Genomic DNA, 12626 nt, shown 5'->3' with positions numbered 1-12626 from the left:
GAGTTACAATGTCTAAATTTAACACAAAAAATAACACTATGCTACAAACTAATCAGAAAATGTTGGCCTTCCAATTCAATTCTATTAACTTCTAACACAACATGCAATTCTTTCAAGGACTTTGTGGAACTCCGGAGTCCTACATTCTTTCTCCAAACAATGCCTACTTTTGGTATTTTTCTCACACACAAAAACTCAGTTATACCCTAGCCAAATCATTAGGACAAGAGAGCATAATATATACTCCAGTGTCATAGTTAAGAGGCTTCAGAGGCAGACAAAATCACAATTACTAGGAGACCATTCTAACACAAAATCTGCACTGCAATCATACTATTGCTGACTTAACTATTGCACTCAGGTGTATATGTAACTACTTATTTTGTGATAAGCTGTACAATGTAGGAAATAAAACTTCCAGAGCTTTTATTGACTACTACACAATGAAAATGTCAAATTATTAGTAAATACAAAGTTATAAAAACAAGGCAAACATGCCCAGGATATACTTTATGAAATAGAGAGAAGAGTAATATGCATATAGGGAAATTTTACAGTTATTCTAAGTCCCTCATATCAGCATTGTAATCAGACATTTTCTGTCCCCTTGCATGACAGTACTGCATGCTGAAAAAGATGCCCATAATTACCTAGAAAAACAAAGGGTAATGTGAAAAAATGTGAACAAACCTCACTCAAATTATCATGCATTAGTACTTTACATAACATTGAAAGAAGCTTTTTAGCTAATCATAGGAAAGCTTTAGCCAAACAAGCCCGAGCTATGAACCTGATCCAATAAACTCCACAGCCTGTCCATAAACCTTCAATTTCTTATTGACCAAGTAGTCTGCCTATGTCTTAAAAATGTCTGTTTAAACAACTCAGAATGTAAATAAAATACAAGCATGTAGTTTGTCCAAAGTTGTCAGCTAAACAGCTAAGTTATCTAGCCAGGAACTAGGTTCAAGAACCTGATCCTTCTTTTGAAAAGTTTACAGCCATTGCAAGGCCCTGTTAAAACCCTCAAATCATCAGCTAGGAGAACATTAATGCTACATTAGTCTTAATACTGCAGAAGTGAAAACATGAGGTCAGCAAAGTTCAATCATCCACACCTATGCCAGTATGTAGCCCAAGAAATCTGATGAACTAAAAATGCCAGAGTTCAACACTAGAAAAGCTCACATAGAGCAAGATGAAATCTCATTAATGCTACAATGGTTTACATAATCCAAGATGCAAACATATTTCACTGGTTATAATGACAGGCAAAGTGCTTTTTAAACAAATCCTGCAAAATCTAAAGTGCATGGCTTGTACAGACATAATAAACCTGATATCGAAGAAGAGAAATGTACATTACATGCTTGATAACACATTTTAGTCCACATGTTTTTTGGTAATTGCAAAATCTACGTAATTGTTTCTTCTGTATCCTAAGAAAAGGATAGAGAAACAGCTACAACTTCCAGCCTGCACTGCCAAAACATTGAACTGCTTCTTTGTAATGTCCACATACTAGAAAAACAGCATGTGTTAATTTGCAGTTAGTTAAAAGGCACAAAAACCTGTAGCCTTCACTACATTAAACCAACTTTTAGTATTACAATAGTCTCTCTCCACCTTAATATTATGCTCTGAAGGCTATACACTTCTTTTTGCTTCTAGTCTAAAATAAACTAACCAGTACTGTGAAGTCCACTCACCATCAGTGGGGAATCCAAACTTTCTGGCTCCAGACTACAAAAGACTTTACAAAATAGCTCTTCCTAAGATGCATCTCTTGACTGCCTGCTTAGGGCAGTCCCCTCTACTGAAAGCACTGTTGAAAAAAACGAAAAAGCACAGACTAATACATCTACTCTGCTATTCACAAAACTATTAGCTAACATGGAAAAGCAATAAATAACTATAGGCCACTGCATCATAAAATAAATGTGTTCATATTTTGAAAGATAAGATTATTTTAATCTCTGTGTTCTAATAAATAAAATTGCAATGTACACAAGCTTTACTCTACTATCAAAATTAAACAAATTACATAAAACAAACTCCAGCAGAAGAAAAAAGGAAGGAAGGATTCCTTCCATGAAGGAAGATGGGAAAAAATCAAATCTCTTAACATCATCACTTCTCACAGATAAATTAAAACACACATTTTTTAACTTTTCTTCCAAATTTTCACCCACACTAAATATAGGACAACAAACATTTGACAAGAATTCATCCTGGGAACTTTTTTTCAGTAGACAACAACAAGGAAACAAACTTGTCCAGAGAAAGGCATGTACATGAAGGCCCAGCTTTTTGTTGTTGTTGTTGTTGTTTTTGGTTTTTTTTGAGGCTGTTTTGCAAAATAATCATGTTTGAACCACCAGCTCTGCATAAGCAGGAAAGAAGTAGTAGAAAATTGTGCCTTAATCTATATTAGTTTCAGCAGCAATTTTACTTAAAAGTAAAAACTCTGTGAGTAGATTAATCAGTTTTAAGAAGTTGTTAGCATTCTGTAAGCAGGTACCATCCAACCCCTTGTACTGTTCAGCAAAGCAAATTCAAAAATCCAAAAATATTGCATTGGCGCACTTTCAGGCAACTGGAAACACAAAAGCACAGTTTGCATGTTCAACTGTTACTGGGCATGCAAATAGTTAATCCTCAGTGTAATTTGGGTTTGCATACTTATGTTTGAATTGTTCCTTTAATAATGGTAAATGTGCAAGCAATTATGTCTGCCTACTTTATGTTTCCGGCTTCAAAAGAGATCCTATCCATCAGGAATTCCAAATTTGTTACTTAGGTTATTTGACTGTATTAACAGTGAAAATAAATACATGGAACATAATGCTTTGTATTTGTGATATGAGGCCAAATCTCATGGGTAGGTATGAATTCCTCAGATATTCGCCATCATCAGAAAGACTCAAGTTTATAAATGTTAGGAGTATTGAAGGTTTTAATAGATTCTACAAACTTATGAAACCAAGAATCTGGGTAGACGACCATATTCTGAAGATCCTGAAACCACCTCTATTTTACCACAAAGATCTGAATAGTTTGCAAGCTTCATTACAAGCTTAAATTTCTATGTCTGGTACTACCCTACAGCAACAATGTTTCAAAATTATAAATTGGTTGAACTTGAGCCCATAAATTTTGAACAGAAAAACGACCTGAATTGATTCCTAGATATTCTTCTCCCACACCAGGCTCACAGCATGAAAAACATCTTGAAATAAGTGATCTGGGACAAAGGGCAAGGGAAAAAAAATACAGAAAAAGTATTTTTCTCATTTTTATCTGCTACCCGTGACTCAAGAGTTTCTACTTTTTATTATTAAAACACAGGTATGAAATCCATAGTCCTAAATAAAAGCAGCAAGTAACAGCCTCCAGCAATGGCAAAAGCAAGTTATCAAGAACCTAACTAGTCTCCACACCTTCACGATTGCTAACAGCAGGTATCTAGATATACGTAAGCGTTGGGGTAGATTATAATACATGTTTTCAGAATACCATCTCATTCTTCGGCAACGTATATACCAAGGAATCCTTAAACAAAGAGGATATTACTACATTTTGCAAAGTGTGATGATTTTTTCCCCATGATTTTGAAGTTTTGTAAGCCTTTAATATCCAAAACATTTCACGATGACACATTCTACAATCAACAACATGCTAAGCGATATACCTTCCTCTGTGTATGTTGAATATTTCACATTTTAGTTTCATCTCATAGCTCATGTGCATTCTGAGAGTAACTATCTAACTGCTCTTATCTACCTTCAGACCATACAGGTCTTACAGATCTTCACCATGGTCTCACACTCTTTCTCCTAAGCTGAAAACTTCTAGTCTCACCACAGAAAATCCATTCCATATTTCTGATCATCTGGATCTCTACCGTTCCAGTAAATTACTTTTAATCAAGGGAAAAGAATATCCAAGCTGAAAGCACTATTTAAGATGCAAGTAAACCATCAACTCACACAATGGTGTAACATTTTCAAACTTGGGTGTAGTCCTTAAAAAGTCCAGACAGTGGTTTGGCCTAACTCTGTTTTCAAAAAGCTAATTTACAAGTACCTAAAATTTCAGAAAAATATTCATTGCTAATGCAGCCTATAATATTGCTAGGGATAGATGTGAACTCCTTCCCAATTAAGCACTTTTTAAAGCACAGTTTTAGTAGGTCTGTCATTTCTGCCTATATGGCATTTAATTAACTCCTCTAACAAGTCTCCTCCTGAAAGATACCCTTACAGCTCTTATAGCCCTTATAGGTTGTGTGCAGAACCAGGAGATTAACTCAGGTGTCCTTGTGCGTACCTTCCAACTCAGGACATTCTATGACTTCACAGGTCTTTAAAATCAAAACATATATCTCTTTTTCAGGGATATGCTACAGCAACTGTGATAATAATTTTCACAAGGAGCCACTATATAGCAAATCCTTTATTAGAAGCTGAATATGGACAGCATGAAAGGGGAAAAAAAAGACAAAACAAAAAACACCAAACACATAAATGAAGCTCTATAACCTGAGAAACAGAAAGATGGACTTCTCTCTCTAAACCTGCTTACTTATGGAACACCTGAAACTGCATTTCTGCACTACTAAAAAAATTCACCTTCAGTGTGAGCACTTCCATCCTCATAAAGGATTTTGTAATTCAAAGACTAGTTCCACTTTTTGAACCATCCCTGTGATCATTCACAGATCTTGCAAATACCTTATATTAACAGGTAATACATCTTCCCTTTGAAGCTCCATTTATACTGAATTCTTGTTTCAAAAGCTGTTACAGTGAGGCTTTTTTAATTTATATTGGAGTTGGTAGGACAGAAATACCACCTTTAATAGCACCACAACCCTATTCACATTCTGTTCAGCATAATGCTGATGAAATATATCTCACTAAAAGAAAACTAAGAAAAAAATTGAATATCGAAGTGAATTACCTGCAGAACTAAGAATTAGACCAACTAAGAGCTGTTTAAACCCAGAAAGTCCTTAATCTATAACCTATTTGACCCAATATTTTATAATACAGTTAAGCATAAAATTGCATTTTTAAAAAATTACTATGTTTGCTAATATTAGCTGAGGAATATTCTAATAATGAGCAGTTGACAACATAATTTTATTATTTGAATGCAACACTGATTGTGCACTCAGATTTAGTGCAGAACTATTTATTTGATTTGTTTAGAAATTAGCTCAAGAGATACAAAATACTCCAAGCAATACTCAGCAATAATTAAAGAGTAAAATTACAGGATTTGATTTTTTTCCCCTATTTTATGGTATTTGCCATTCAAAAAAAAAAAGACATCAGAGACAAAATCAGATTAGTTTTTTTTAAAACAAGCACTGACCGAAGACTTTTCTCTCATATACTTTATTCCAGCTCTTATCCAACAGCTATTTAACTATGTCCACATATCTGAGTGATACATATTGTCTCCTGGGTCAATCCCTAGAAAGGAAAATGCTAACACCAACACCACTCCAAACCTAAGCTGGAGAAAAAAACCAGCATGAGGGTCAGTAGTTCAACTTACTCTCATTTCAACTACTGAAGCAGGAAACATGTTTGTGTTTTCCATCTTCTCATGTCTGGAAAATATTTCTGTGAAGCAATGACACCAGGTACTTATGACACTACAAGCAAAAATAAAGATAAAGGCCAAGGCCAATTTTATCCCATAGACACAAAAAACGCCCACGGCATTAGGTGTCACTAAGTTTCTTTCTCGTGGAAAAAGTGATTCCGCTTAAAAGGTGCTGGTTTAGTGGCCACTAAATAGTAACTTCAGTTCCTATAGTTGGTAATTCTCAGCAAAGAATCATAAAGCTGCACTTCAAAAAGTAAAATATAAATGCCGTTTATTCTCTGAGGTAGTATAATTTTTTTAAACAACACATGGACACACGAGTATTTTTCCTAATACAGCTAACATACGAGAAATAATATTTCGCACACACTTCCCACTCACTTTCTCAGCTAAAATCAGAGGAGAGTAACCTCATCAAGAGAAAACTAGTACCATGACAGAGAGATCTGATCCCAAAACCAGCTTCGAAAGCGTTTTACAACCACGGACAGATGTGGAACAGGCGCTTAATTCGGTTCTTCACTCAGGACACAATCCTGAAGTCTTAGCTACATGCAGGAACGAACGAGCTGCACCAAAAAGAGACTACCTGGAAAGCCCGCAACAATTTCATCAAATCCCTGACAGACATGAAGAGAGAAAAAGGTCTGTTTCACTCCGTCCACGCACTTCGACCACGCGGAGAACCCGCCCGACCTCCCGGAGAGCTCCCACGGCAGTCCCGACCCAGAACAGCCGGCGGCGAGCAGGAACGCCAGATCCACTTTTCCCACTGCTGCCGGTTTCGCTTCCCCACCTCGGTCGCAGCCGCCACCCTCTTGTCCGTAGCGCGGAGCCGCCGCACGCATCCGCTACCGGCGCGGGGGCTGCGGCGGGACCCGTGGCGCCTGCGGGAGCTGCCCGGCTGCACTTCGGCCGCTCCGCCCCGCGCCGCGCCCCGGAACCGGGCCCGCCCGGCGATGCCCCGCCGCCGGGACCCGCCGCGCACCCCCGCTCCGACCTGGCCCGACGCACTTCGGCCGCCCCGCCGCCTCCCCCGCTCGCCCCCAGCCCCATACCTCCGCGCCGCACACCCGCGGCCGCCGCCTGGGCCAGCTCGGCGCTGCCTCCGCACCTGCCCGGGAGAGGCTCCAGCGGGCAGGCGCGGCCAGAGGAAGGGATGAGGGGCGGGGCGGCGTGGGACGGGAGGGGACAGGACCGGACTGGGCAGGGCAGAGCACGGCAGGGGCAGGGGCAGGGGCAGGGGCAGGGACAGGGACAGGGACAGGGACAGGCCTGTTCCCTGCCGCCGCCGGGTCTCCCGTTCCCTCGAGGCTGCCGCTGCCCTGCCCGCACGGCAGGCACCTCTCTCCCGGATTTCGGATGACAGCTGCTGGATGCGCACGCGCGCTCGCAGGGGGCAGCGCACGTGACCCAGGGAGCGGCGCCCGGCGCGTAACGTGCCGGGAGCGGGGGGCGGCGCTTCCGGGCGGGGCAGCGGCGCTGTGGGAAGGCGGAGCGGGCACCGCGGGTCAGGGCGGCCTGGCAGCCTTCTGGCATCCTTCCCGGGCGGATCCACCGCTCCTGCGGCCGGAAAGGGCCTGCCCGCTTCTCTGGGCCCGGCCCGTGAGCAGCCGATGCGCCCAGCCGGACGCACTCGGGGAATATGCCAGCGCAAAGCTTAGAGCGTAGTCGGTCTGTTAGAGAATCACAGGTTGGAAAAAACTTTTTGAGGCCGTCGAGTCTAACCTATCACCGAACACCACCAAGTCAGCCAGAGCGTGGCACTGAGTGCCAGATGTTTTCTTAATCACCTCCGGGGGCGGTGACTCCATCACCTTCCTCGGAAACCGATTCCACTAATAACCCTTTTTGTGAAGAAATCCCTCTACACTTAGGCGAATTGGCAGGACCTTTCAGGTCTGTAGGAATAGTGGATCTCTCAGAGCAAGCTGCAAGGTCGATATGGTTGCACTAATCAATCTGTATGCCATAGTGTCCCCTATCAATCAGTACTTCTGTACAAATGTAATTTTGTTTGCAAAAGTTTAATGTTGCTTTTGGTGGCAAAGGCCCATAGTGATCAATGCAGTGTCTTTCCGTTCTGAAGTGCCATGGCGCGGTATAATTTTGACTGTTTCAGATGCTGCTAAAATGAATCAGACTGTGGTTTAATCACTGTGTGATATGCTTTGACTTTTCTTACTCATCAGTAATCTGTGTTAATCTTTTATTTTGCTTCTGCTTGCTGTGTTCTAGAAAGTAGTGAAAAACAACCAGAATATGACTGAAGGACAATACCACTTGAGTCCTTCCTCAAATTTACCTATTATGTTAAAAGAAGTTATAGTTACATTCATCTTTGAGAGTCAATGACATTTTTTAGTACTGAAGAAGCCTGAAAATATAGGACTTTCTGGGCTTTTTTTTTGTTTTGTTTTTGGGTTGTTTTTTTCTTTTTGAGGGGAGCATACCTACTGCTGTAATTTTGCTGTTATGTTATTTTTTCATTTGAACACAGTATTATGCACAAACAAAATTTGTGCAGCTCTATCTCTGAATATCTCTGTAGGGCACTACTATGTCTAGCAGTGCCTAAAATGTCTGATCACTGTGTTTTTCCAAGGAAGCTCCATCTGTTGTAGATGGGTAATATGATGATTGGCTCTCGCAGTTAAGAGGTTAATATTTTGTGTATGTTAAGAGAAGTTCCACAGAGGTCGTTGTTTGTAGTTTGGACGTCCACTGTTCTCCCCAGAGTTGCCTTCCCCCCTCTGCATTGCTGTCATCAGACAGCCTCGGCTATTCGGCAGGCTTGTTATAGGGAGGCGGGACATATTTATAGGTGACAACACCTGGCCTCCAATCAAGTAGCAAGGATGAAGTGTCCACCAATGGGCGGCGAAGAAGAAGTTGACTGACAGCCTTGGGCGGGGCCAGTGTTGCCTGATGCACCAGCAGGGGTATAAAGAGCAGAGCCGCCATTTTGTAGATGAGCACGTGGTTGTTGGTCATATGCTTACAGAGCTCTGCTCTTTTTCCCTCTTCAGTCCTTTGTTGTATTTGTAAAGGTTTAATAAGCCTTGAAAATTTTAGAAATGAAAGGATGTTTCTCATGCATCTTTTCTGTGCTACCCACTGGCTTATGGTGGACAGCAATAGGGTTGTCCTGAGGTCTCATCTTTTTAAGGCTGAACAAACGTAGCTCCCTCAGTTGCTCCTCATATTCTCCACTCCATGACAACTTTGTGGCCTTTTGCTGAAAGTCTGGAAGCATGTCAATGTCCTTCACTGTACTGAGAGTTGAAAACTGGTCACAGCATGCTATTTCACCCAAATTGTAGCAGAATATTTTATTTTGGATTTAAATGTAGATAATTTCCATATCACCTAGCAGAAACACTAACATATTGTTTCAGAATTTTAAGTAATGTATTGCAGTCACATAGCTATCTAAAATTATTTCAGATGTACGCGATGCTGGCTTCTAAAATCCCACTGCAATACTTCTTGAAACACATGAGATGGCAGCAAATACCAGAAACAAAGCACTGCTGGCCCAAAGCAGAGAAGCTGATGCCAGTGGGACAGATTTTGCCCTGCTCCTGATACAGTTATCTAGAGTGTGGGGATTGCTGCAACTTCTGTTACTCTGCATTGAGTTATAAATTGCAGTGTGAGTATTGGCTGTTTAAATGTAATAGTATGAGAAATATTCACAAATGTCAGAGGGTTATGTCCAAAAAGGAGACAGAGGAGTCCTTCAGCTTTATTCAAATAAAGTGAGAAGGTCCTCTGGGGCACACACCCACAGGGTTTTCTCTCTCAGGGTTTCAGAGAGCACAGCCTCCTTTTATCCTAAACACACTGCCACATGTTCTCTTCATTTCCCCACTGGCTGAGGTACTAGGAAGGTACAACTTTCCTGAACCACCTACCACGTATTTCCCTCCAAAATCACCTGCCACATATTCCCCCCTTGTACCTATTATTTCACCCCTAAGTTCAGAAGTTCAGGCTTGTGCAGACCCTTGTTTGGGCTCTGCAATAACCGGTTGCCCAAACTTAGTACAGACATTAAGCCCCATTCCAAAGACATTAATACCCATACCTTCACTAATCACATTATTTGTAAAAACATTAGCACACATCCTTCTTCTCAATAGTCACTGAAAATTTTTGTGGCCTGTATATTTCATTAAGAGTATGTAGTTTGGTAAAGTTATATAACAGAAGAAAGTTCTTTTTTTTTTTTTTTAACTGTATATCTTCTGTCAGTTTTGCATCTTTTTCATCATGTTTTTAAAATATTGAACGCAATATGTAAGCTTCTAACTCTTAATGTTCTGAAAATTAATTCATCCAGATTTCATTCATGGAACTCTGTAGCAGTTAAACATTTCCGTGACAAGAAGATAAAGATAGGCACATTTTAACTGGGAATTATGACCTGTAAAAACACTAGCAGGACAAATAGGGAGTAAGTTTATCCAAGGATACAGTTGGCAGCTATCCTTCTTCCAATAATGTCATTCTATCCAGATGTAAAGTATTTTGAGTTCTCTGTCTCAGAACCTTTTTGATTTATGTAGAAATTCCCAGAATATCAATGCACCTCTTACAAAGACCAGACTAGATAACTTCCAAGTTGAGGATTCACATTAAATGTTATGAACAAAAATTCAGTTGATTTTTTTCTGTTACCACTACTGCTGGGCTGCTGCCTGTGTTATGGTAATTACGGGTCGTTATTGTTAATGGTTGTTTTTGTATTAGTAAAGGCCCTGGCTGGGGCGAGGTAATGGCCCTTCTCCGAGACAGTAACGGGTGGAGACCTTCCCGAACAGCGAGGAGAAGAGACCTGAGGGGGGGTTATGCAAAGTGACTCCAAAGCCCAGAATGCTTTTTGGGACCCCGACTCCCAAACCCACGGAGAAAACCCCAAAAACAACGAGCCAAATAAGAGTTGAGAGACTGAAGTGATGTCTGGACGTGAGGAGCCGAGTGCTGAGCCTGCAGAGACGCGGAACACCTTCGGAGTCGCTCTCGCCCTGACCACGGGAGTCGTCCCCGGCGGTGAGACCGGGCCGACTGGGCTGAGAACACCAACCTCTGACGGGGGCACCACGCCCTAGAGGCTCCCACGAGGGCTGGAGACCCGAGCTTTGCTCCTAGTGGACAGAGCTGCGCATATCCTCCTCCCCCGAGTCGCCCTGGGAGACGCGACGGGGACTGCAGTCCTGCCGAGCATCCCAATCCTGAGCTGATCACTTTTAATAAAGGCATTAAAAAGGAGAAGAAGTCTCCTGGCCCTGTTTATTTCATTAAATATTTATTTCTGTTATGTGTACTCTTGACATTTTATTTAAACATAGAGGGAACCTTATTGTATTTAACATTAATCACTTTCATTAGAAACAATGTTTCTTTCAGCTGACAGCTCTTTTTCTTAAATAAATGTCAGGTTAAAATACTCCATACTGTCTCTGCAGGGCTGTAGTGCTTGAATAGTGCATTTCAAGTCTATATAGACATCAAGTCTCTGAGCCCTGGATTCTGGTCTCCCAGCCAGTTCAGCCAAGCAGGCAAAGGTTCATTATTTGGTGACACTAGATTTTTTTTTTTGGTCATGTTCTTGCTGCTAGATTTATGAAAAATGTAGTTCTGACTTCCAGTAGTACTGGACAGATGATCAAGGGTCTTAATTGTACTGTAGTGTGAAAGGGATAAAAAATTAACAATATGTAATCAGGTCACCTTGTCTCCCCTCTGTGTCAACTAATTTGTCTTCTTTTCAGTACACTGTTTTCTGACCTGTATTTAATGATTTTAATCAAAATTTTCACAGTATCTGTCCATTTTGTCTGCAGTACCTGTGTGACTTTAATGGGCTTCAGTAGTTTTACATGAATAACAGACTATTCCATGATAATGACAAGGTGAAGATGACTATTCAGAGGAGGACAAAAAAAAATAGAACTTTTTCTTGCCTCCACTGTAAATAAATAATAGAATTCACGTACATAGGTTTAACTGAAAAGAAAGCAAATACATCTTGTCATTAAGTACCTCACACAGGTACTTTATACTTCCTGTGAATTTGGTTTGTTGATGCCATTCACTGAAATGTGGAAAAGTCTTTCAATTTATAAATTAGGCATAGACCCAAAATGGATTCCACTTAAATAAAAGTTAATATGTTAGGGGAACCAAAATATTTGTATTGGGAAAGTGGTAGAGATGGCTGGAGCACTGAACTCAGGATGTTCATGGTCTCTTGCTGTATGCAGAAACTGTGCTTTACTTTGGAACAATAGGTGGCAGTCTTTATCTTCTGCTTGTCTCATCTCCAAGTAGTTAACGTGTCTTTCTTCTACAAAAAATAGCTAATATGCTTAGACAGCAATAGCAGAAAGTAAGGCTTGGCTATGTCAGTAATCAAACTAAACAAGCTAAAAATTAAACTTCTCTAAAGTGAAATCCACACAGAATCTGATAAATATGAGCCTGAAAACAAGTGACATTTAATCATTACTGTCCTTTTTCTGCATTTGTGTGATTTGAGGGCTGAACTGAGAGAAAATGATTACATTTTCTACATCTCTTTGTAAAGCCCTCATCCAGAAATATATTCTGTCCTTTCTTACTAAGCAAGTGAATATGAGAGGTTTGTTTCACTGTTGTCTTGAAGAGTGTGTGTCTCTGCCCAAGAAGAGTCATGAAGGAGAAGAGAGGAAGCAGAAGCAGCAACCAAGTACTGGCTCAAAGATACTATGGAAAGAGCTGAATCCCCAGGTTAGTCTGCAAGACTCCCCAAAGTAATTTGAAACCATGAAAATAAATTAGTTTGTAAGAACTACTTTGGCAACTTTTTGTACTCAAAAGAAGATGGATATGGACTCTGCCACAAATTGACTAAAAAGAAGGGTCAGCCACAAGGAAGGTCTGCTGCACCCATGTTCATAGATGGAAATTAGGAAAGCTTCTTTACCAAAAAAAAAATGTTTAAAAAGCATTACTTCATCACT

General features: G+C 40.7%; 1 protein-coding gene across 12 annotated transcripts in view; it reads right to left on the bottom strand.

Moving 5' to 3' along the window:
* The window catches only part of KDM4C (lysine demethylase 4C), a 246689-nt gene extending 239874 nt beyond the window's left edge, over positions 1–6815 (bottom strand). For 9 of the 12 annotated variants that reach the window (XR_012578316.1, XR_012578319.1, XR_012578318.1 and 6 more), the window contains exon 1: positions 6678–6815. The gene's annotated coding sequence lies outside the window, so the exon portion shown is untranslated. Of the gene's footprint in view, positions 1–5565; positions 5666–6051; positions 6392–6415; positions 6560–6677 lie in introns of those variants that run through there. The other 3 variants (XM_074533713.1, XM_074533712.1, XM_074533715.1) reach the window with 3 other exon arrangements.
* Positions 6816–12626: the final 5811 nt, after the last annotated feature.

This window comes from Zonotrichia albicollis, chromosome Z (assembly GCF_047830755.1).
Source record: "Zonotrichia albicollis isolate bZonAlb1 chromosome Z, bZonAlb1.hap1, whole genome shotgun sequence".
Classification (NCBI taxonomy): Eukaryota; Metazoa; Chordata; class Aves; order Passeriformes; family Passerellidae; genus Zonotrichia; species Zonotrichia albicollis.
The sequence above is the reverse complement of the archived record's forward strand: the minus strand, read 5'-3'. Positions and strand labels throughout refer to the sequence as shown.